This window comes from Pan paniscus, chromosome 2 (assembly GCF_029289425.2).
Source record: "Pan paniscus chromosome 2, NHGRI_mPanPan1-v2.0_pri, whole genome shotgun sequence".
NCBI classification, from domain to species: domain Eukaryota; kingdom Metazoa; phylum Chordata; class Mammalia; order Primates; family Hominidae; genus Pan; species Pan paniscus.
Genome location: NC_085926.1, coordinates 163,223,289 through 163,245,962, shown reverse-complemented (window position 1 = coordinate 163,245,962; position 22,674 = coordinate 163,223,289). Strand labels below are relative to the sequence as shown.

General features: G+C 34.1%; 1 long non-coding RNA gene across 9 annotated transcripts in view; it reads right to left on the bottom strand.

Moving 5' to 3' along the window:
• Positions 1 to 22,674, bottom strand: part of LOC117979812 (uncharacterized) — a 442,597-nt gene that overhangs the window by 300,511 nt on the left and 119,412 nt on the right. For 2 of the 9 annotated variants that reach the window (XR_010111694.1, XR_010111692.1), the window contains exon 2: positions 3,439 to 3,492. The exons of the other annotated variants lie outside the window; for them this stretch is intronic. This is a non-coding gene — a long non-coding RNA (uncharacterized LOC117979812). The remainder of the gene's footprint in view (positions 1 to 3,438; positions 3,493 to 22,674) is intronic. 9 annotated transcript variants of the gene reach the window in all.

The window sequence follows — 22,674 nt, the reverse complement described above, 5'->3', positions numbered from 1 at the left end:
GTATGCAATATTGGAAATCTATGAAATTTGCCGCATTGATTACACAGAATGTTCAGGACAGTAAAAACAGAACAAAATAAAAACTATCAATGAATAAGAAAGAAATTATAACACTCATTTTCTTGCATTCTAATTATGTAACTATCCACTAATCAATAAAAGCATAAACAGTTTTTTATCAGGTAAAATGGTGACCCATGTCCATTTCTCTTATTCGTATTAATGGGTCAGGGCAGAATCTTAAGGTTGTTGGAATCAGTCTCAAGTTTTAATACTGAAAATAGAAAGAATAGCCTGGGCCTGGTGGCATACACCTGTAATCCCAGCTACTTGGGAGGCTGAGGGGGGAGAATTGCTGGAACCCAGGAGTTTGAGGTGCAGGGACCTGTGATTGTGCCACTGCACTCCAGCCTGGGTGACAGAGTACAACCCTGTCTCCAAATAAATAAATAAATAAAATAAAAAAGGAAAAGAAACAAATAGATTACATATAATGTAGAATACTTTAAAAATGAGAACTTTATTATAAGAAAATTAACAATTCAAAATGCAATGCTATTCATACTAAGATTTTGTCTCTATGATGGAAGACTTCTGTGTAAAATGAAAAAAAAAAACCACACACACAAAAAAACAAAATCAATGAATAGTTATTGTAGTGGCCATGGCCATGTAGTAGTGAAATAGTTCAATATTTAGGCCGGGCACGGTGGCTCATGCCTGTAATCTCAGCACTTTTGGAGGCCAAGGTGGGCAGATCACAAGTTCAGGAGATCGAGACCATGCTGGCTAACACCGTGAAACCCCATCTCTACTAAAAATACAACAAATTAGCTGGGCGTGGTTGCACGCGCCAGGTACACAGGAGGCTGAGGCAGGAGAATTGCTTGAATCCGGGAGGCAGAGGTTGTAGTGAGTCTAGATCATGCCACTGCACTCTAGGCTGGGCAACACAGTGAGACTCATCTCAAAAAATAAATAAATAAATGAAATAGTTCCACGTTTAATTGAAAATATACAGTTCATGCAAATTAACTAAACCAATGTCTTTCATTTTTATATCACAAAATCATCTCTCCTGCAAGCTGTATGATTGATTCACAGCTTCTGCCAAGCAGCAGTGAGTTCACAGCCTCAGGTCCTTTTCCTGAGCTGCCTTATCTCTTACATTCTATTGTGTATTCTTTGTTTTTTCTGAGGTTATATTTTCAAGTTAAGAGTTTTCCTTTCGAAAACACATGGCAAGATGCCAGAAAAGTAACTCAAGTGGTTTTTGGATGACTGGAGTAATTTTTTAGTGTTTTGAAGTTTCTGAGTTTTCTATATGGGCTTCTCTGATTTTTGTAATAAAACAATTTCACTAAAATGTGATAATATTTTTTAAAATAAGCAGGTAGCATCAATCATTGAGCCAAAGAATGAAATCCTGAATGTATTTAATGAAATTAGTACAAAATACACCAAATAAATAAATACAATACATACACCTATAATGGCATTTAAATATTCATCTTTTCACACTATTTTCTGCCCCAACATAGATTAACTCCCACATAAAATAATGAGCATGAAGACAATATGGTGATCATAAGATTGCTTCATATCTTCAATGACCAAAATCTTTCTGTCTTTTTCTTTGAATTCTGATTCAAAGATCACTCAAGAATAACTTGACAATTTTTCAGTGGTATAAGGTTTCAGGAGGATTCTATACTTTCACACTGTATTAAAGCATCAACTATGCAAGTGCTCTTAGCTGGGATGCTATTAGGATGACATGTTGACCTTATCATCCAGAATCATAGAGTTCTCAACTCTGGCATCCATTAACTGATTGCAGTCTCATTGTGGCTACAGAAGCAATTGATCTCATCTCCTTTTAACTCTGAAATCTTGAAAATATATCTAACCTGCTCAGCTATGACTCTGTCACCAGTGCCCTTTCTGACCTTAGCTAGAAAGAATTTAACATGTTTGGTTCAACTTTATGAAAATTACTGTGAAATAACCCTTGCTGTTGGTCACTTATTTCTTTATTAAATAGCAGTTTACAGAGGAATGACTGTGTGCCAGAAACTGCTAAGTGCTAGAGGTACAGACATCACTAAGACAAGCGTAAGTACAGCGTGTTCTGAAAGCTTACAGCTACGGCTCTTGCCCTAGCTTGAGAGGTCAGGGCAGAATTCATCACTAAGGCAGTGCCATGTGAGATGGGATGCAAATAATGAGAGAGAATCACTAGGCATAGGGATAGAAGGAAGACAGGAATCTAGCGCCCCCTCCCAAAAAAATGGCACTATGTGAAATAACCGTAAGGCAGGAAGTAAAAGGACCCATTCCAAAAATATGAAGCAGGTGAGAAGTCAAATCAGCCCCCAGAGATAACATGCTATTGGAAATTAGAAAGCACTTTAGGGATATAAGCATAGTAGAGACATATTTATGCCAATTATTTTTAAAAGATAACTCTGGCTAAAATGTGATAATTTCATTAGGCAAGACAAAAGAAGGAGAAAGACCAAAGATGAGGCCACTGTGGTATTCCTGAAGAGACCTCTGCCTTTGGGAGATGGATATAAAGAAACTACTATTAAATAGGTCTTCCAGACTGGATGAGCTAGACCTGATGCCCTAAAGACAGGGGCTAAGGGTAAGAGAGTTATCAAGAATGGCTGGGTTTCTCACCTAGATTTTTCCTTAGTTTATGTGCTAGCTGTTAAGCCTGGGTATAAGCTGCATTAAGTGCTTATTTTGGTAATTTTCCCCATACTCCAATCTTTTAGAAGTCAGATGACAGATATCCTCAGGCTGACTGCTTGAATGCTAACTTAGACCTTCAGTCATTGCCTGTTTGTGGATTTTCCATTGCCTGCCTATTTTAACTCCTTATTTTCAATTTTCTGACCTTGAATGACTGCCTCAATTACTGCATTTATTCTTTTTTCTACCCTCTGTATTTTAAATTGTTTATTTTGTACTGCTCCATTAAAAAAATAAGGATACTTTTAAAAATACCTACAATAAAATAAAAAATAAGAATTCAAGTGAAATCCAAAAACTGAGTGAAAGCTGGGCCAGATTTGTGCAGGTCAATAGGGTGTGAAGCTATTTTTATAAAAAGAGTTGCAAGTTTTAAATATCACTTTGTGGTGGACAAAGCAAAAAATAAAATATGATTTATTGCCCAGTTCACATTATCTACAAAAGGAAATATGTCAATTATTGGAGGAAAGCTGTAGATTTCTTGGCACTTAGGAGTGACACATTTCTCTCAAAAAAGAGAGCCTAAATGATGCAGTGTTACAGCTCAACATCCCTGCACTAAATATAATGCTGACTTTCATATACTACTTCTTTCTATTAGTCCTTTTCCACATTGTTATAAAGAACTACCTGTGACTGGGTAATTTATAAAGAAAAGAAGTTGACTTTACTCACAGTTCCATAGGCTGCACAGGAAACATGGCTAGGAGGCCTCAGGAACCTCATGATCTGATGGAAGATGAAGGGTAAAGGAAGCAAGGCACATATTACAGGGTAGCAGGAGAGAGAGAGAGAGAGAGGGAGACAGTCAGGGTGAAACCACCAAACACCTTTAAACCATCAGTTCTCATGAGAACTCTTTATCATGAGGACAGCATGAAGGAAACCACCCCCACGATCCAATCACCTTCCACCAGGTCCCTCTACATGTGGGGATCACAATTCGAGATGATATTTGGGTGAAGACACAAAGCCAAACCATATCATTTTTAAAGTATTTAACATATTAGTATGAAGAGGTAGTGCACAGTTATTCTAAAAATAATTCTCAGTGCTATCCAAATATATTATTTGATACAGGAATAAGTTCTAGATTATAGAAAACATATTTGCATTGAAATGGAGAAAACAGAATAAAAGGGAGGTACATTTCACTTGGGCAGAATCTAATAAAGTGGGACAGATTTCTTACTATACACAATCTTCACCTCAAGACTCTAACACGCTCACCTAAGGGAGTATTACCTCCGGTATGCACTACCCAATTCTTGAAGTATTGGGTAACTGGGTATACTTCAGGTATGCTAGAGAGAAAAAAAAATTGAGAAACACTGATATTGGGATATGGATATAGGCTATGTCTCAAACACCCCTTTTTCCAACACACACACACACACACACACACACACACACACACAGATACACACACAAAATCTCTCACTTAGATGGAATTTTGACAGAAATTGGATGAAAGCTCGTTCAGGGTCCTATATGTGAAATAGCATTAATGTTGTGATTAAGAGCACTGTCCCTAGACAGAGGTTGTCTAGATGTAATCTTGGGTGAATTACCAAATCTTCCTATAAACCAGTTTTCTCATCATGGAAAGAAAAAAGAAATAAATCTTATATCTCTAATAAGATTGTTGGGAGAATTAAATAAATTAATTTGTATAAAATACTTAGAAAATTGGTTGGCATGTAATATGTAGTATTCATTGTTTATTCTTATTGTTGTTGGGTTTTTTTTTTTTTTTTTTTTTGAGACAGAGTCTTACTTCATCGCCCAGGCTGCGATGCAGTGGTACAATCTCGGTTCACTGCAACCTCCGCCTCCCGGGTTCAAGTGATTCTTCTGCCTCAGTCTCCTGAGTAGCTGGGACTATAGGCATATGCCACCACGCCTGGTTAATTTTTACATTTTTAGTAGAGATGGGGTGTCAGCATATTGGCCAGGCTGGTCTTGAACTCCTGACCTCGTGATCCACCTGCCTCAGCCTCCCAAAGTGCTGGGATTACAGGCGTGAGCCACCGCACCGGCCTCTTTATTTGTTTTTAAAACTACAAGAAACCTGGTGGGCAGGGTGGCTTACAACTATAATCCCAGTGCTTTGGGAGTCTGAGGCAGGAGGATCACTTGAGGCCAGCGGTTTGACACAAGCCTGGGCAATATAGTGAAACTCTGTCTCTACAAAAATGAAAATAAAAATAAATTAACCGGGCATTGGTGGTATGCTCCTGTAGTCCTAGATCCTTGGAAGGCTGAGGTGGGAAGATGCCTGGAACCCAGGAGTTTGAGCTGTGATGATACCACTGCACTCTATCTTGGGTGTCCCTAAAAATAAATAAATAAATAAATAAATATTTTTTAAAATTACAAGAAACCCTTTGTAAGAATTTGAAGGGCTATTATTCTCTATTTTTCAGTATTTTTTAAAAAACATTCAGCATACATTTATTACATATCTACTGTGTCAGGTCCCATAGTAGGGTACATTAAGTCAACTGTGAGTATGATAGATTTTCAGCTGCCAACCCCTAAGCTCCCTAAATACGTTGATGAAAAAAGCCTATTTAACCTTTAAAGATTTCTCTCTCTTTTGCTTTCTTTTTCTTTATCTTCATTTTTAAAACTTTTCTCATAACTCTTCAAATAGATACTATACACAACACATAGTTTAGAAAAGTTGCCTAGCCATATTGCTTGAATATATACAACTTTGCAGATTAACTGAAGAGATAAAAATGTTCAGTGTTGTGAGTGAAAATTTAGGAGCCACATCTAAGAGCCCACCTTTATGTTGAGGTTGGCTTTTAAGTACTGAGTAGTGTCTGCAGATATGGACTTAATCCTAGATATGGACATAGCTAAATCTGTTCATTCATGGAGGAAGTTTTGCTCTAGTCTATAGTTTTCCCCCATATTACTCTACCTCATCCTGAAGGAGAATAACATACAACCACTGATAACTTCTGTGGATCCAAAAACTATTTATATGCGTCACAGGGCAAATCCCCAAATCGTGATTCAGCCAGGCAGCCCATGTAGGTTCTTAGCTTCATGCAGGAAGGAATTCAAGAGCAAACAGAGAGTATAAAATGAAAGCAAGTTTGTTAAGGAAGTAAAGGAATAAAAGGGTGGCTACTCCATGAGCACAGCAGCCTCAAGGGCTGCTGGTTGGCTATTGTTTTGGTTATTTCTTGATCATATGCTAAACAAGGGGTGGATTATTTATGAGTTTTTTTGGGAAAGGGGTGGAGAGTTCACGGAACCAAGGGCTCCTCTCCTTTTCAGACCAATATACGGTAAACTTTCTGGAGTTGCCACGGCATTTGTAAACTGCTATGGCTGCTGGCGAAAGTTCTTTTAGTATGCTAATGTATTCTAATTAGTGTATAATGCACAGCGAAGACAACCAGAAGTTGCTTCCATTGCCATTTTGGTGTTGACTGGCTTTTTTTTTTTTTCTTTGAGACGGAGTCTCGATCTGTCTCCCAGGATGGAGTGCAGTGGCACGATCTCAGCTCACTGCAAGCTCTGCCTCCCGGGTTGACGCCATTCTCCTGCCTCAGCCTCCCGAGTAGCTGGGACTACAGGCGCCTGCCACCATGCCCAGCTAATGTTTTGTATTTTTAGTAGAGACGGGGTTTCACCGTGTTAGCCAGGATGGTCTCGATCGCCTAAACTCGTGATCTGCCTGCCTCAGCCTCCCAAAGTCCTGGTATTACAGGTGTGAGCCACCGCGCCCTGCCAATCAGCAGGGTTTTTGTGACCTGTGACTTGTGAAACAAGTCTGCCGAGTTCCTATCTCATGTGTATATTCCTGGTAACATTTGAACGTGACCAGAACTAATACTCCATTTCAATGAACACAAGTCACATGTACTTAAGTATTCAGAGATTGAAATCAAGGTATGTTATTCAAATGGTCTTATATTAGCATGCATATTCATTGAGCTCTTAAATTAAAATTATATACCATGAATATATGCATATCCTTTATGCATATCCTGAATGCATATTAGGAAGCTAAGATTTAAATATTGTATTTGGATTTTTGGGGGCAGAAAAGTAAATTGTGAACTAAAATTTTTTCTAAAATTATTTGTGACATTGTTTTCTCCGCTAAAGAAATGAAAATCCAAAAACACTCTGAGAATACATGTCATCATTATTTTTCTTAATGGAAAACATTCATTTTTATGTCAGAATTAAACTGTTAGTACCTCATAGGAAAACATTTTACATATTGAGTATATGAAAACATTTAGGATATTTAGGTAAACCCTTTAATGGATTTGAAGAAAATATTTAGTTTATCAAAGGAAAATATTCAAGAAGTTAAAATTAAATTTAAAAAATAAAAAACATAAAACTTTCTAAGATACTTATTCTGGTAGACAGCTTAGTAACAAATACTTTACAAAGTCATCTTTTAATTTTGTTCTAAAGTATTTATTAAAATATATTCTTAACATATTAAAGAAACACTGTGGAATACAGTCAGTACTTCATATAGTTCAATATTTAAAAGTGCTTAAAAATGTATATGTAGATATCCATTTACTTATATATTTAATACTAATGTAGATGGCAACATGGTAGCTATATGTTTAAACTAATAGGTGTCTGATTATAATAACAAAAATAGGATTTTTGTATAGTTTCAGAAGTCAGATATTTTTGAAGAAAGGCAAATTTCATATCAGAGACATGCATATGATTCCCCAACTCAGAAGCAGTCTACCACAGAGATAAGAGTTGTTTCTGGACATGCACAGACTGTTGTGATTTGCAACTCCATGATCTCAGTCTTGGGACAAGTTGCATAACTTGCTCCTGCATAATATACCTAGAAGGTTCAATAATCATTTTGGGGAGACTGACTAAACAATGAGCAAACCTAAGAATCAGTTTTTTCATTTTCTCAAGGTACTTGATAAAGCAGGTAAACATAAAGGTAAATATTATGGTTGTTTATAATTGTTGTTTACATTATTATTGTTTATTAGATATTAAGATTATGGCTTCAAATTATTTGACATTATAAATATTTGATGCTATCATAAATATTTGATGCTATCATAAATATTAATTAGAAGTCATAATCTTAATAATATCTAACAAACAATAATAATATAAATAACAGTTATAAATAATCACAACTCTTGCCAGGCCTTCCAAATGGTTGAGCAATGAAAATAGCTTAACCAAAATTTCTCCCTTTAACAGTCATATAAAAGCTACAGTAGTGCATTTTTAAAATAAAATAAAATATCAGAGACAGAATTAGAACACTTTGAAAAATAAGTTTAAAATAACTTGTTAAAATTCTCCTAGAATATTTAACACTGGTATTCTATTAAAACCTGCTAACTATAAAACTAACGTCAATGAGATCTACATTCATTCATAATATTTATAAACAAATCAGTATTATTTTTAAATATTAGCATTAAATAACATAAGAAATTATGAGAAAAATAAACATTCATAAAAAATGTAAAGAAGGAATATGAGGACTCTAATTTCTAATAAATACCTTTAATTATGGTATTAATTATGATACATATACTATGTTTTTCCAGAGTGACATTTTAAAATTAAACTGTATTTTATTTATGTTTTACCTGTAAAAGTGTACTAACACTGTAATGCCAGATAGATAGATATAGATAGATAGATAATAGATAAAACAGCACTTTGAATACTTCTCGGTTTCCAATTTGCAGAAAATATTGTAGGATGTTTTTCTTGTTTCAAAGCTTTATTTTCCTAAAAATAAGTACAAAGTTCTGTTTTATGATAATCTCTGACATTTTGAGTCTTCTGGAATAAATCAGTTATTTTAATTTGAAAGTGTTTTAAATGTCTGTTACAAAATATTTTTCATATATATGCAATTACCTGTGTTTTCACATTTGTTCAAACAGATTTGTATTAATTTGCAATTGTTTTAAGCAAACTAAAGCTATGCCTCAATTTTTTTGATTTTCTAAATTAGCAATTCTTCTCTCCTGGCAAACCATAAACTGTTTCAAGAATGTCACTTTCTGCTCAGCTACAGAGATATCTTTGTAAAGAGCATAATTTCTAAGAATGTGGAGATTAACACATGTGAGAGTCACTCACATAGTTATTATTTTATTTAAATATAACTTCTCCATAGTTACATCATAATGTAGATTCCATTCATCTGCTTAATAGTCTTAATATAATGTAATCTCAAGGTAATTGCTAACCTAAGAGCAACCTCTGCTGGCAAACAGAGGTTGAGCTGCAAGCAGTTTTACAGTAGTTTTACAATGCTTTTTCACCATGCCAGATTAACAAGTATATTTTGGAGAGGGTTTTAACATTTTAATTTTATACAGCAGTGTGAAAAATTGTATAGTTTCAACTTAAAATTTAAAATGAAGGTAACCATAAGTGTTTTTAAGATTAAGCAAAAATCAGAAATTCTATGTTAAAAGCTTGATTTTAAATTCTCAGCTTTGGAGTTTGAGACTCATGTATGAAGTACAGTTAAATGGGGATAAGAGCTCAAATTTCACAGAACTCTTCATAATATTAATAAGAAAATATTATATCAAAAAGTTTATTATAAAATACAAAGTACTATATAAATAAGTAAATTCTAAATTTTAAAGATGATTTCAATATAATGAACAAAACAGACATGATTAATAAATTTTTTCCAGGTAAATATAATTGTAAATGAGAGGTCATATACAGAGAAGGGACAAGAAAATACTTTTTTTAAGAAGCATATAAAAGAAATGTTACCTAGATAAAACTTTCAAACATTACGTTTATTAAATATACACTCACTCTTGTGTTTATGTTACTAAAGCACACAGAGTTGAACCATAAAAATGTGAGTTGCATACTAGTCCATAATTACTTAGTAAATATATGTAATTGCCTGGTCTTTTGGGTTAGGTACTATGGAGGAATATCATATAAAGGCATACACATCTACCATGGTAAAATTAGATCCACAAAAATAACACACTTGTACAATAGTGAATAACTCAGATCTGCAAACACTGTGTGACCGTTTAGCTATACAGCCTATATCCATTTGACTGCTGTATTTATTTTGTGTAGAATCATCCCTCTATACTTCATCGGGACTTCTTCATATGGCCTAGAAAATATGTAATATTTTATGTCTAGTGATTTTTCAATACAGAGCCACTTATACAACAGAACTCTCTAAATCTGACTCATACTTTCCAAATGTATTTCCTACATGATTTTGTCATTCACGTTTACCTAGCCTACCAATTTTTTGGACAAACCTTGGCACTTTCTTCTTAACAGCAATAGTAGCTAATATGAAAGCCTAGTGCAATAGTTCTCAAAATGTGATCGAGACTCCTGGAAGTCCCAAAACACATCCATGGGGGTTATGAGGTCAAAACTATTTTTGTAATGCTAAAATGTAGTTTCCAATTTTCATAGCGTTGACATTTGCACTCAAGGTGCAAAAACAGTGATGAAGAAAACTGATGGTTTCTGGGCACAAATCAAGGAAGTTGTACCATACTGTACTATTAGTCACTGTATTCTTCACCACCACACACTCATAGTTTAAAAAAAAAAAAAAAAACAGATTCAGATTCACATAAGGACGGCCATGAAGCATGGAAAGTGTGTATAAGCGCTTCTGCTGCACACTAAAGTATGATGCTCATCATGAGAAACAGCAGTTATTCAATTATGTGATGTGATTTTAGAGTTGAACTAGTTGCTTTTGCTTTTTACATGGAAAATCATTTTTACTTGAAAGAACAATTGACAGACTAACTACAATTATTCAGAGGATATTTGGCAGAAATGCTTTTAAAAATGAACAAAGTAAGCTTACCCTTAAAAGAAAACAACTGACATTGTTTGTTGTTAATAATAATATTCAAGATTTCGGCCAGGGGCGGTGGCTTACGCCTGTAATCCCAGCACTTTGGGAGGCCGAGGCGGGCGAATCACCAGGTCAAGAGATTGAGACCACCCTGGCTAACACAGTGAAACCCCGTCTCTACTAAAAATACACACACACACAAAAATTGGCCGGGCATGGTGTCAGATGCCTGTAGTCCCAGATACTCAGGAGGCTAAGGTAGGAGAATGGCATGAACCCGGGAGGCAGAACTTGCCGTGAGCCGAGATCACGCCACTGCACTCCAGCCTGGGCAACAAAGTGAGACTCCGTCTCAAAAAAAAAAAAAGAAAAGAAAAAAAATTCAAGATTTCAAGCAAAAATAAGAAGTACAGAAAACTTACATCTGTCGTCATAAGCTTAAGATCTTTCTAATAATTCGAGACTTCCCTAAAGCAATTGTTGGTGACAATAAATGTGATTTTCTGATGTTGCATAATAAAATGTGTTTAACATTTGAAGATTGGCATAAATCAATAAACCAGCATTTTTCAAATGATCCTTATGTGATGATACAAAGTTATGCATCAGTAAGGATGCATTCAAAGAATATGATACATCATTGGATTTCAAGAGTTCAAAAAGTTCATTGATATGATTTCAGATTTCACCTTGCAGTTAAACATTAAGAAACTATCATATGCCAAGTTTTGGTGTAGCATCAAAGGAGAATAGCTACAATTACATGAAAAGCTTTTGAAAATATCCATCCCTTTTCCAACTACGTATCTGTGTGAGACCAGATTTTCTTTATATAGGTCTGCAAACACAGCATTGCGCACCAGATTGCATGCAGAAACAGATAGAATAATTCAGCTCTGTTTTATTAAGTCAAAGAGTACAGAGACCTGCAAAAATGTAAAACAATGCTATTTTTATCAATTAATATTTTTGTCTGTAAAACATAATCCCTTTTTCCTAAAAAACATTACTTAGTTTAGCTTGTAATGAATTTACTACTGCAATTTTAAAATAATAAAGAAATATTTTTAATTCTTATATTGTAAATATTGATAACTATAATCTACATAAATCCTTTAGGGTATACAATAATTTTTAAGTTGTAATTGCTATCTAAAACCCCCAGTTTTAGAACTATTGGCCTAATATGTGCTAGATATTAGTCTAATGTCTGCAGATACTGTTTTGTTTAATTCTCAAAACAACCTTGTGAATGAGTAAGACTATTTTTATGATCTATAGATAACATGGAGGCACAGTAATTTGTCAGAGGCCTCATAGCTAAAACGGAGTAAAGACAGGATCTGAATGCTAGGTCCCATGCTTTTTACCACTTCCTGCCTCCATGGTTTTGGTAATGTTTCCCATAAAAGGCCTACCTCATGGTCTAAGTACTCCATTGAATAGCACTGTAGCACAAATTGTAAAGTAATAAAACAGAAGGCCTGAATTTGACTTCCAACTTTACTGTGAAATTCCTTGAGGATCAGTAGCTTAAAAATGAGCAAATTAATAATGTTCTTGTGACATGGTTCTTGCAATAAGGAAATTAAATAATACATATAAAATGTTTGCATTAACTGTAAAGTATGCAAAAAAGTATTATTATTGCCTTTGCTTTATGTCCCATTTGCAGGCATTCCTCTCCATGGTCTTCTTAATTATCACCTTCCTCTCTGTTTCTTCTCTTTCTAAAGAACTACAGCACTTTTTAGTGCGCTCATTTACAACTCACTTTTCTTTTATGTGTGTCTCTTACTCTCTACTTAAATAACAGGCTCTGCTGGGGCAGGGAACCTCTTATATCTAAGTGCATCCTCAGTTCCTTACCTCCAGCCCAATCTCCAGTAAGTTCCCAACAGACATTCTCGTATGAAGTCTCAGTCTATTGCTTAGGTTTAGAATTAGCACGCACCAGGTCTTATTGATCTGGCCCAGGTTTTATTCAAGGACTAAAGCCAGTAAGGATCTTCTAACTGAGTTAAATAAAAGCCATAGGTGAGTGATTTTAGAAAGGTGTCTATGTATCTGGATAAATTAAGGGAGACAAAATAAAGCCACAATTAAAAGGAATGTGTTTATGAGTTATGCTTATAATGATGTATCATGAAAGCCTATCAATATGCACATTTTCCTGTTTTGACTCTTAGGCCCTTATTTATAGAGGGTGTAACTATTTTATGCATTGCCTTTGAGGTGTGCAAACCTTGATGATCTGTCACCCAGACTGGAGTGCAGTGGCACAATCTTGGCTCACTGCAAACTCCGCCTCCCGAGTTCAAGTGATTCTCCTGCCTCGGCTTCTTAAGTAGCTGGGATTACAGGAGCCTGCCACCACGCCCAGCTAATTTTTGTATTTTTAGTAGAAATGAGGTTTCACCATGTTGACCAGGCTGGTCTTGACCTCCTGACCTCAGGTGATCCGCCTGCCTTGGCCTCCCAAAGTGCTGGGATTACAGGCATGAGCCACCGCACCTTGCCACCCTTCCAATAAATTAAAAATGTATTCGATGTATACGAATAATCATCATTTTTTCTTACTTCACATTCTTTTGCAAATCTTTACCTTTAAGTATCATCAGACCTCTTTCACTGGAACATTTAATTGTTCATCTTCAGTTCACTGATGCATCAGAGTGTCATTTCTGATAAAATATCAGCTCACTTACTGTATTAAAGTAAAATTATTGTGCAGTAATTTAATGACATAGCTCTTTCCTTTATGAGCTCTGAAAATATCTCATTAAGAGTTTCACAAATTACCACAATAACTTATGCTGACATGCTCATTTATTCTCATTTATGAATAAATCTGGTTGACAAGTTTAAGGAAATATTGCAGGGAATTCCTGGCCTCTGATATATGTCAGGCATCATTAGAGAATCTCAAAGTGGGGATTATCTGAGCACAACCACTTGACTACAAAAGCAAAATATTAGATTCCATCAAAGTTTCCACAAAAAAATGTCCTTGTCATCTGACACTTGTCCATGGTACAATATGGAGATGTTCTTACTTCCCACTCATCAATAACCACAGTGATCTCCTCCATCTGCCAAATGCTTCATAACAGAAAACAGTCCTGTACTGTGGCATTTTTCTGTCTTTAGAATATTATTATGTGATTTGTTTTACTTTTTAATTATGATAGGCCACTCTCAATGATTATTTTTCAGAAAAGAAAAAAATAAATGTAGAAAATTATTTGGGGATTGAGTCCAACACATTTTATAGACAATAAGTAGAAATTAATATTGTTGTGCAAGTGAATAATAGACAAAAAGTTGTACTTCAATTTCTGGGATTTTAAAAAAGTTACTTTAATTGCCTAAGCAAATGAAGGTGAATGTTTAAAATATAACATGGGGTATATATTTTTATTTAATTAAATATATATGAAAGGAATATTAATTAAATACTTAACAAAAACTAATAAAAACTAATAAAATAATTTGTCTTTTAAGAGATTATGGTCCAATACATGTTGATAATATTTAAAGAAAGATATTCACGAATCACCCAATTTGTTTCCACATTTTAATAGCTCTCTTCCTTTTAAAATGTCTTTTTATTTTCTTCTTTACAAATTTGTTTAAGAATTACAAAAGAGCAGTGTGCATGATTAGCCTGTCTATAGTAACATTCTTATTTTTTTACAGCTTCAAACTCATTTTATATATTTATGCTGTAAAAAGATTGTCTCTGATGTGGATCCTATTTTATAGTATGCAGGTAACATGTGAAAGTGCTTTGGCCATTATTAGATTCAAATATTTAAAGCTTATGAATCAAAATCTATTATTCAATTTCTTTGTTTGTCCAGTGGCCTTCATTACATAGTTAAGTTATTAAATATAATATATTATAAACATTAAAATAATATTAAAAATATATTATTTTTTCAGACAAGGTCTCAATTTTCTTACTGAAGAACTTCTATTAACAACATAGTTAAGTACAGTTCTTGAGTACCCCTCCTATCTCATCTCTGACTATGCTCATCTACCTTTACCATATTCTTGTTACACCGCACCTCTTTGCAGTTCTCCAAATAGCAAGCTCATCCCACTGTTTGTACCTCAGCATATGCTGTTTCCTCTGTCTGAAACTCTCTTCTCCCAGATCTTCAGAGGTAAAGCTTTCTCATCATGCAGATCTCAGCTTAAGAGTCATATCCTCAGATATGCTTTTGCTGAACATCTTCCTAGATATAGACCAAATATGAAATCACTTTTTATTACATTTTTCTGTTTTCTATCACAACCTGGAATAAACTTATTTGTCCACTTATTTTTTTTTATCTTCTTCTCTCCCAAAGGAAAAAAAAAGAAAAAGAAAAGCAACAGCATAAAACATGACCTTTGTTTCCTTCATCAGTGTTACATCACACAATATAGTACCTGACCTCTGGAATGTCTTCATTACTGGATAAATGAATGAATGAATAAATAAATGATTATATAATCATGATATCTAAAAAACAAACTCTAGAACAAAAGGCAGATAACAAAACAAAACATATTTTAAAACATGTTAAATGCTGTAAAAAATATTTTTTAATGGCCATAGAAACATGAAGAAGGAAACAATGTTCTGCAAGTGGAAACGTGGATAAGCCTCACAAATGCATGAAATACATGAGGTGCACCTAATTACAAGAAAGGTTATATAATTTTTCAGCCATACCAAGATGCATTTAAAAGAAAAAGGAGGAAAACAAACATAAACTGGGAAATAACAATTTGGAGTAGGGGCAGTGTGGAAGAGAGCAGAGAAGCTGAAAAGGAGACGATTTCAGCATAGCAGAGCATAATACAAATTATAAAATGTGTACAAAGAAATATAGATTTTATCCTAGAGGCAGTAGATTCTATTAAAATATGCGAATGGCAAGGTGACATTTGGAGTTTTAAGATGGAGAGTAAACATTTAATGTTTTGTAAAACTTCCCTAAGTTCCTATAAGCAGACTTGAGAGGGGAAAGAATGCAGCAGAGTAGGAAAGTAGGGAAAAACGTGAGGAATGAGATGATAAGGCTGTGCTTGTGAAGTTGTGTTTCTTCACAAAAAGATCCGCTGCACAGGTCATCTGGTCTTCCCCTACATTCAAGGGTCTGCAGACTGTATGAAAATACAAATGGGTTAAAACAAAGACGTGAAAATTCTAAGGGGTGCAGGGAGAAAAGGAGAGGGAATACAAAAAGAAAGTCTTTGGGTTCAAATGAGATAATACCTAAGACAACGTTTTTAAAAGAAATGGCATAGAAAAAATTATTCTGAAAAGACAGAGAATACATAGAAAGCCAGACTGCTCTAACTTGTTTTAGAACCTCTGGTGACAGATTGATGCATGCACTGACACATAAATACTCAGTATGGTTTTACAGAACTATTAGTGTATATAATTTATTTGCCTTTATCCAGAATGAAAGAAGACAACAAATAAAACAAGGCATAAGCAAATGTAAATTCTCTACATTTTTAGTTAGATCAATGCAACATGTGCAAATCTGACTTATGAACTTGTGAATATCATGTTCTATTTTAAACATCTTTTACTAAAAATTTCACTGAATTGGCGAAGAAGAGCCATTATCAAGGAAGATTTTCTTGTTAAGATTTAGGATAACTAAGCCATATAAGGGTAAAACAAAAATAAATACCGATCATGTTGGACCCTGTGCATTAGCTGGGGAAGCAGGACTCTTTATTACTGTCTTTCATACTCCTAAGGAACGCTAGCCTCTTTACAAACTGAGCATAAAGTGGTCCTCTCTCCCTCTTTTAAAATGCAGAGCTGTTCTGTTCTGCTCAAACAACTTTTGCAATAATGTCTTTACCAGTGAAAGTGAAGAATAATTCATCTAATTGAAACTTAGAATGCTATAGATAGGCAGAAAGTAATTACCTATGATACAAACTGGCCAGGTTCCTGGGAATAACATCCATATCTTTATGAGAAATGCTATGAAATTATTAGAGACCATGAACATCAGGCCATCCATTTACATCTTATCTGCACTTCTCAGAGTTCTACAGGATGCATAAACAGGAGTAGAGTAAATATGAACAGCAAGGTAATCCTCCCATTATATTCAGCACCAGTGAAATCCTACTGTGTCTAGTTTCACACCCCAGAACTTAAGAAGAAGGAAGTGAGCTCAGGATAGAATAAAAGAAATAAATGAAGTATTAAAAAAACGGGAAAATTCTAAGAAGGATTAAAAGAACTTATATCATTTCAGCTTGAGAAGGACTGATGAAAGGGACATTATTAATAGTCTTCAATGAAGAGTTGTTCCACAGATTGTGGTGACCAGCTATTTCCCGTTTTCATTGAAAACATAACAGAGAAAAATGAATTTTAATTGTTAAACAGGGAGGGAAGAAAGAAGCTTTTGATAATGGAAAAGGCTGTTCAACACTAAGTGAGTTCCAAAGGATTTCAGAATATTGCAGTTGTGGAAATCTTTTAAAAATAGACTTTTAACTACATCAGGTTTGCAGGTCAAGAGAAGGACAAGATGACCTATTAAGATGATTTCCATGACTGCAATTCAAAGACTCTATTACAAAGGAGGGCAGGATATCCATTAATCACTAAATAATAACTTCTCTTCTTGAAGTTATTTATTTAATTTGATTGTATAAAGGTTTTCATTATGTGAGAATGAGGGAAGCAGTTTATTCTTCATCTCTAGTTCACAAAACATACCCCTGTGAAAGGTCGTTTTACTTTGTCCTTCTCTTGACCTCCACCTCATATATTTAAAAGGCTGTTTTTAAAAGTTTTCCACAATTGTAATATTTTAAAATTCCTTAAACCCACTGAGTGTTGAACATTCTTATCCATTATCAAAAGCTTTGATTTCATGTGAAATGAAATCAACGTTATGCAGCAGAAATAAGCAAGGGAAAACTTCGCATAGCTACTAACTTAACCCATCTCTAGCAGTGTGGGAAAGCTTCGGACTAGAAAATGTAGAGTAAGGCTTCTCAACTTTAGCATGCATATAAATCACGAAGAGTTGTGTTAAAAATGCAGATCCATGGATCAAGCCCTCAGAGCCTAATTCAGTTGGTCTGAAGTAGATCCAAGAATCTGTATTTTCAGCAACATCCCACAGGGCAGATTAAGGACAATAATATCAGAAACAATTATCTAGAAACTTTGGTTCCGGGTCACATGTATATTTACTCAATATTTTTGTTCTAATAAATCATATAGATAGGTAGATAGACATAATTAAACTATTCTATGAATATGAAGTCATAAAATCATCACAGAAAAATTATTTATAAACAAAATTGTTCCTGAAGCTCCTTTAAATCACTCATAAAACACAGTATAATATTGTGGCATATGAAAACTTGCATAGTGATGTAAACACAACCAATGGCTTAAGAATTATTTTGATATACCAAGGCATATCTAACTACTAAAGGTAATTTTTTTCCAAAGCATTAGAAAAAATGCTTTGGAAAAAGCTTCTGCATCCCACAAGAAACAATCAGCAGAGTGAAACGGCAACCTATGACTTGTGGAATGAGAGAAAATATTTGAAAACCATACATCTGGCTGGGTGCAGTGGCTCAGGCCTGCAAAACCAGGACTTTAGGAGGCCGAGGTGGGCGGATCATTTGAGATCAGGAGTTCAAGACCAGCCTGGGCAATATGGTGAAATCCCCTTCTCTACAAAAAATACAAACATTAGCTGGGCATGGTGGCATGCGCCTCAAGTCCCAACTACTGGGGAGGCTGAGATGGGAGGATGACTTGAGCCTGGGAGGCAGCGGTTGCAGTGAGCCGAGATGGCCCCACTGCACTCCAGCCTAAGTGACAGAGACAGAACTTCCCAAAATAAATAAATACATAGAAAAGAAAAGAAAACCATATCTCTGTTAAGAGGTTTGCTATGGTCTGAATACTTGCATCCCCTTCAAATTCATATGTTGAAACTTAATCCCCCATTTGATGGTATTAAGACTTGGGGCCTTTGAAAGTTGATTAGATCGTGAGGACTCCACCATCATGAATGAGATCACTGCCCTTATAAAAGAGGTACCAGGGAGCTTGATTGTCCCTTTGCCTTTCCACTGTGTAAGCATACAGCTAAAGGCCACCATGTATAAGGAATGAACCTTTACCAGACACTGAATCTGCTGTTGTCTTGATCTTAAACTTTCCAGTGACTAGAACTACAGAAATACTTTTCTATTTACAAATTACCTAGTCTAATGTGTTTTGTTATGGCAGCCTAAACGAAGACAGCGTTAATATCCTACATATACTGTAAGGAATTCAAACAACTCAATAGGAAAAAAACAAATAACATAATTTTTAAATGGAAAAAAGGACTTCAATAAACATTTATCAAAAGAAAACATATAAATGACCAATAGATATATGAAAACATGTTCAACATCACTAATTATCAAGGTAATGCACATCAAAAGCACAAGAAGATATCACCTCACACCTGTTAGGATGGTTATTTTCAAAAGATAAAACATAAGTATTTTGTAAGGATGTATAGAAAAGTGAACATTTGTACACTGTTGGTAGAAATGTAAGTAGATACAGCTGTTACAGAAAACAGTATGGAAGTTCCTCAAAAAATTAAAGACAGAATTACCATATATCTAGCAATTCCACTTCTGGATATATTTTCAAGGAAATAAAGTCAGTGTGTTGAAGAGATATCTTCACTCTCATGTTCATTGTGGCATTCTTCACAATAGTCAAGATATGGAAACAACTTAAGTGTCCATTGACAACATATGGATGGATAAAGAAAATTTGTGTGTGTGTGTGCATGTGTGTGTACAAATATGTGTATATATACACACACACATTCACGCAAATTTTCTTCATTCATATGTTGTGTATGTGCATATGTATGCTTATATACAGAGAGAGAGAGAGTCATGCACTATACACATATTATCACATAATGATGTTTTGGTCACTGATGAACCACATGTATGAGAGTGGTCCCACAAAATTTTAATACCATACCTTTACTATACATTTTATATATTTAGATATTTTTATCTACACAAATACTTACAATTTTGTTACAATTGCCCACAGTATGCAGTACAGGAACATGCTGTACAAGTTTGTAGCCTAGGAGCAATGGGCTATACCATATACCCTACATACATAGTAAGCTGTATCATCTAGGATGTGTAGGTACACTCTGATGTGCGCATAATGATGAAATCACCTAATGATGCATTTCTCAGAATGATCCCTATTTCTAACTTATATGTACATATATACTACATATATATACAGGCCACATATATGTGCATACATCACACACATGTACATACATCACATATATTACATATATGCACACACCACATGCATTACATATATGTACACACATCATACACATGTACATACATTACACATATGCATATGCATCACCTATATTACCTATATGTACATGTATTATATATATATTACATATATGTACATATATTACATATATATAACACACATATAATGGAATATTTTTCAGCCTTAAAAAAGAAGGAAATCCTACCATTTGCAACAGTATGGATGAAACCAGAGAACATTATGCTATGTGAAAAAAGTCACACACAAGAAGATGAATGCTACATGATCTCACTTAAATGTGAAATATAAAAAAAGCTAAACTCATAAAAGTAGAGAGTAGAATGGTGGCAGCAAGGGGCTAGGAATGGAAAGAAATGGGAAGATATTGGCCAAAGGATACAAAGTTTAAGTTATGCAAGATGAATAAGCTCTAGTGATCTAATGTACAGCATGGTGACTATAATCAATAATACTTTATTGTATATTTAAAATGTGCTAATCTTCTTAAGTATCTCACCATACACACAAAATAATGGTAACTGAGAGGTGATGGATGTATTAATTAGCTTAATTCTTGGAAGAAAGTTACACATATATAAAATATCATGTTGTACATTTTAAATATATATTATTTTTGTCAATTATATTTCAATAAAGCCAGGATTAAAAAGGATTAGTATTCGCACTATACTGCCATTAAGTGAATTTGTAAATTTCTGACTATGAATGTGGAATTGGTGGATAATCCTAAAATGACTATGCTTGCCAACAGAGTTTAATATTAATCCTATGTAACTGATCATGTTAATAGTTTCAGATATGTTTGTATTAAATGAAATAATAAATGTGGTAACACCTAAAACAGGGTCTGTTGCTTTGAAGATGCTCAATATGTTTTTGTCTAAATTTGAAAAAAAAACTAATTATAATGACTAACAGTTTTTATTTTGTTTTGTTTTGTAAATGCTGTGGATAACTTGATGACTAGGTTCAAAATTCTCCATCATTGCCTTCTCATCAAAATCTCATCCCACCAAACATCTCTTTAATGCAGTCAAGGACTGGTCTTATGACGTATTAGGCTCTCATTACAGAGTTAGACTATAAAAACAACTATTGATGAATTGGATGCTTATTTGATGTGATTTGCTTGTAATGCCCTTTGGCCATTTTCCACTTTGGGTCTCAGTGTTCTCAATTAGAGGGTTTGGACTATATGAACTCAAAATTTTGTTGCCAGCTTTAAATTTCTATGATTTGACAGTTTTTATATTCTTTTGTTTTCTCCCAAGTTACAAACAACAGGTGACTAGTTCCAGTGTCCAATCAGACAATTCATTTTTTCGTTCTGAACCACACTTCAAAAGGCAGTATGGAAAAGTGGTTAAGGTCATAGCTATTGAAATAATTAATACCTGGATTTGCAAACTGACAATAAAATTTGTTAACTCTATGATTTTGTGAGCAGTTATTCAGTCTTCTCAAAGTTATTTTTATCAATTTAAATGGGTAAAATATTGTCTACTTCTCACAGGTGTTGAAAAAAATCAACCACTATAAAGAATTTATGATGCCTGCATTATACTAAGCACTCACTGATTGAGAGATGTTAGTTTAATTATTTTACCTTAAAATGGTCATTGCCGCCTCTCCTGAAACTGACTTCTTTATAATTTTTGTTTATATGAGAATCAAAAACACATCAGAACAAAATCATGAAAATCTCTGCAAAATTTGAATGCCAGCAATTCATTAGTTAGGATCCTGTTTATGCTTGTTAACAATAAAGACTGTTGGATTAAATGGAAGTCTTTCTACTATTAAGAGAAATTACGCTTGTATTTTCCAAATATTTGAATTGCACACACCACATTTTTCCCATAGAAAGCAGGTTTTTAAAAAGCACTCATCTTCTGTCAATAGTGATTATCTCTTTTAAAGTAATTTTATTTAAGAAATAAATTTGCTAATAGCCTGGTCATGACCTTATGTTAGCCCTGTTCTAATAAAATAGATTTGATTATTTACATTAATAGTAACAGAAATTGTATTGCATGAATTATGATAAAATTCAAATATAAAAACAGTACAAGCCAGTGGCATTATATTTTTCATATCAGGTTCATCAAATAACTTTTTAAATGAAGTTTATTATAAAAAACTTCCCCCAAGAGTGTAGCACAAAATATTATTGTAAGTTAGTTAAAATTTTAAAGATTGCTTTTCTAGCCAAAAAAAATTAAAAATCAGAATTATATGATGGAAAGTTCTATTCCAATATCCATAGATTCATTATTAGTTACACAAATAATATGCTAAATTAAAGATTCTTCCACAATAAATCTTAAGAACTTGTAAATTTTGTCTATGACTTTTTTAATTTTTAATTTTTGTGGTTAAATAGTAGGTTCATATATTTATGGGGACACATAAGATATTTTGGCACAGGCATAAAATGCATAACTACCATATCATGAAAATTTGGGTATCCATCCCCTCAAGCATTTATCCTTTGTGTAACAAGTAATTCATTTATATTCTTTTAGTCATATCATCTGTCAATCCCACTGCTGTGTATATATACCCAAAAGAGAGAGAATGAGTATATCAAAGAGATACCTGCACTCCCATGTTTGCTGAAGCACTGTTCACAATAGCC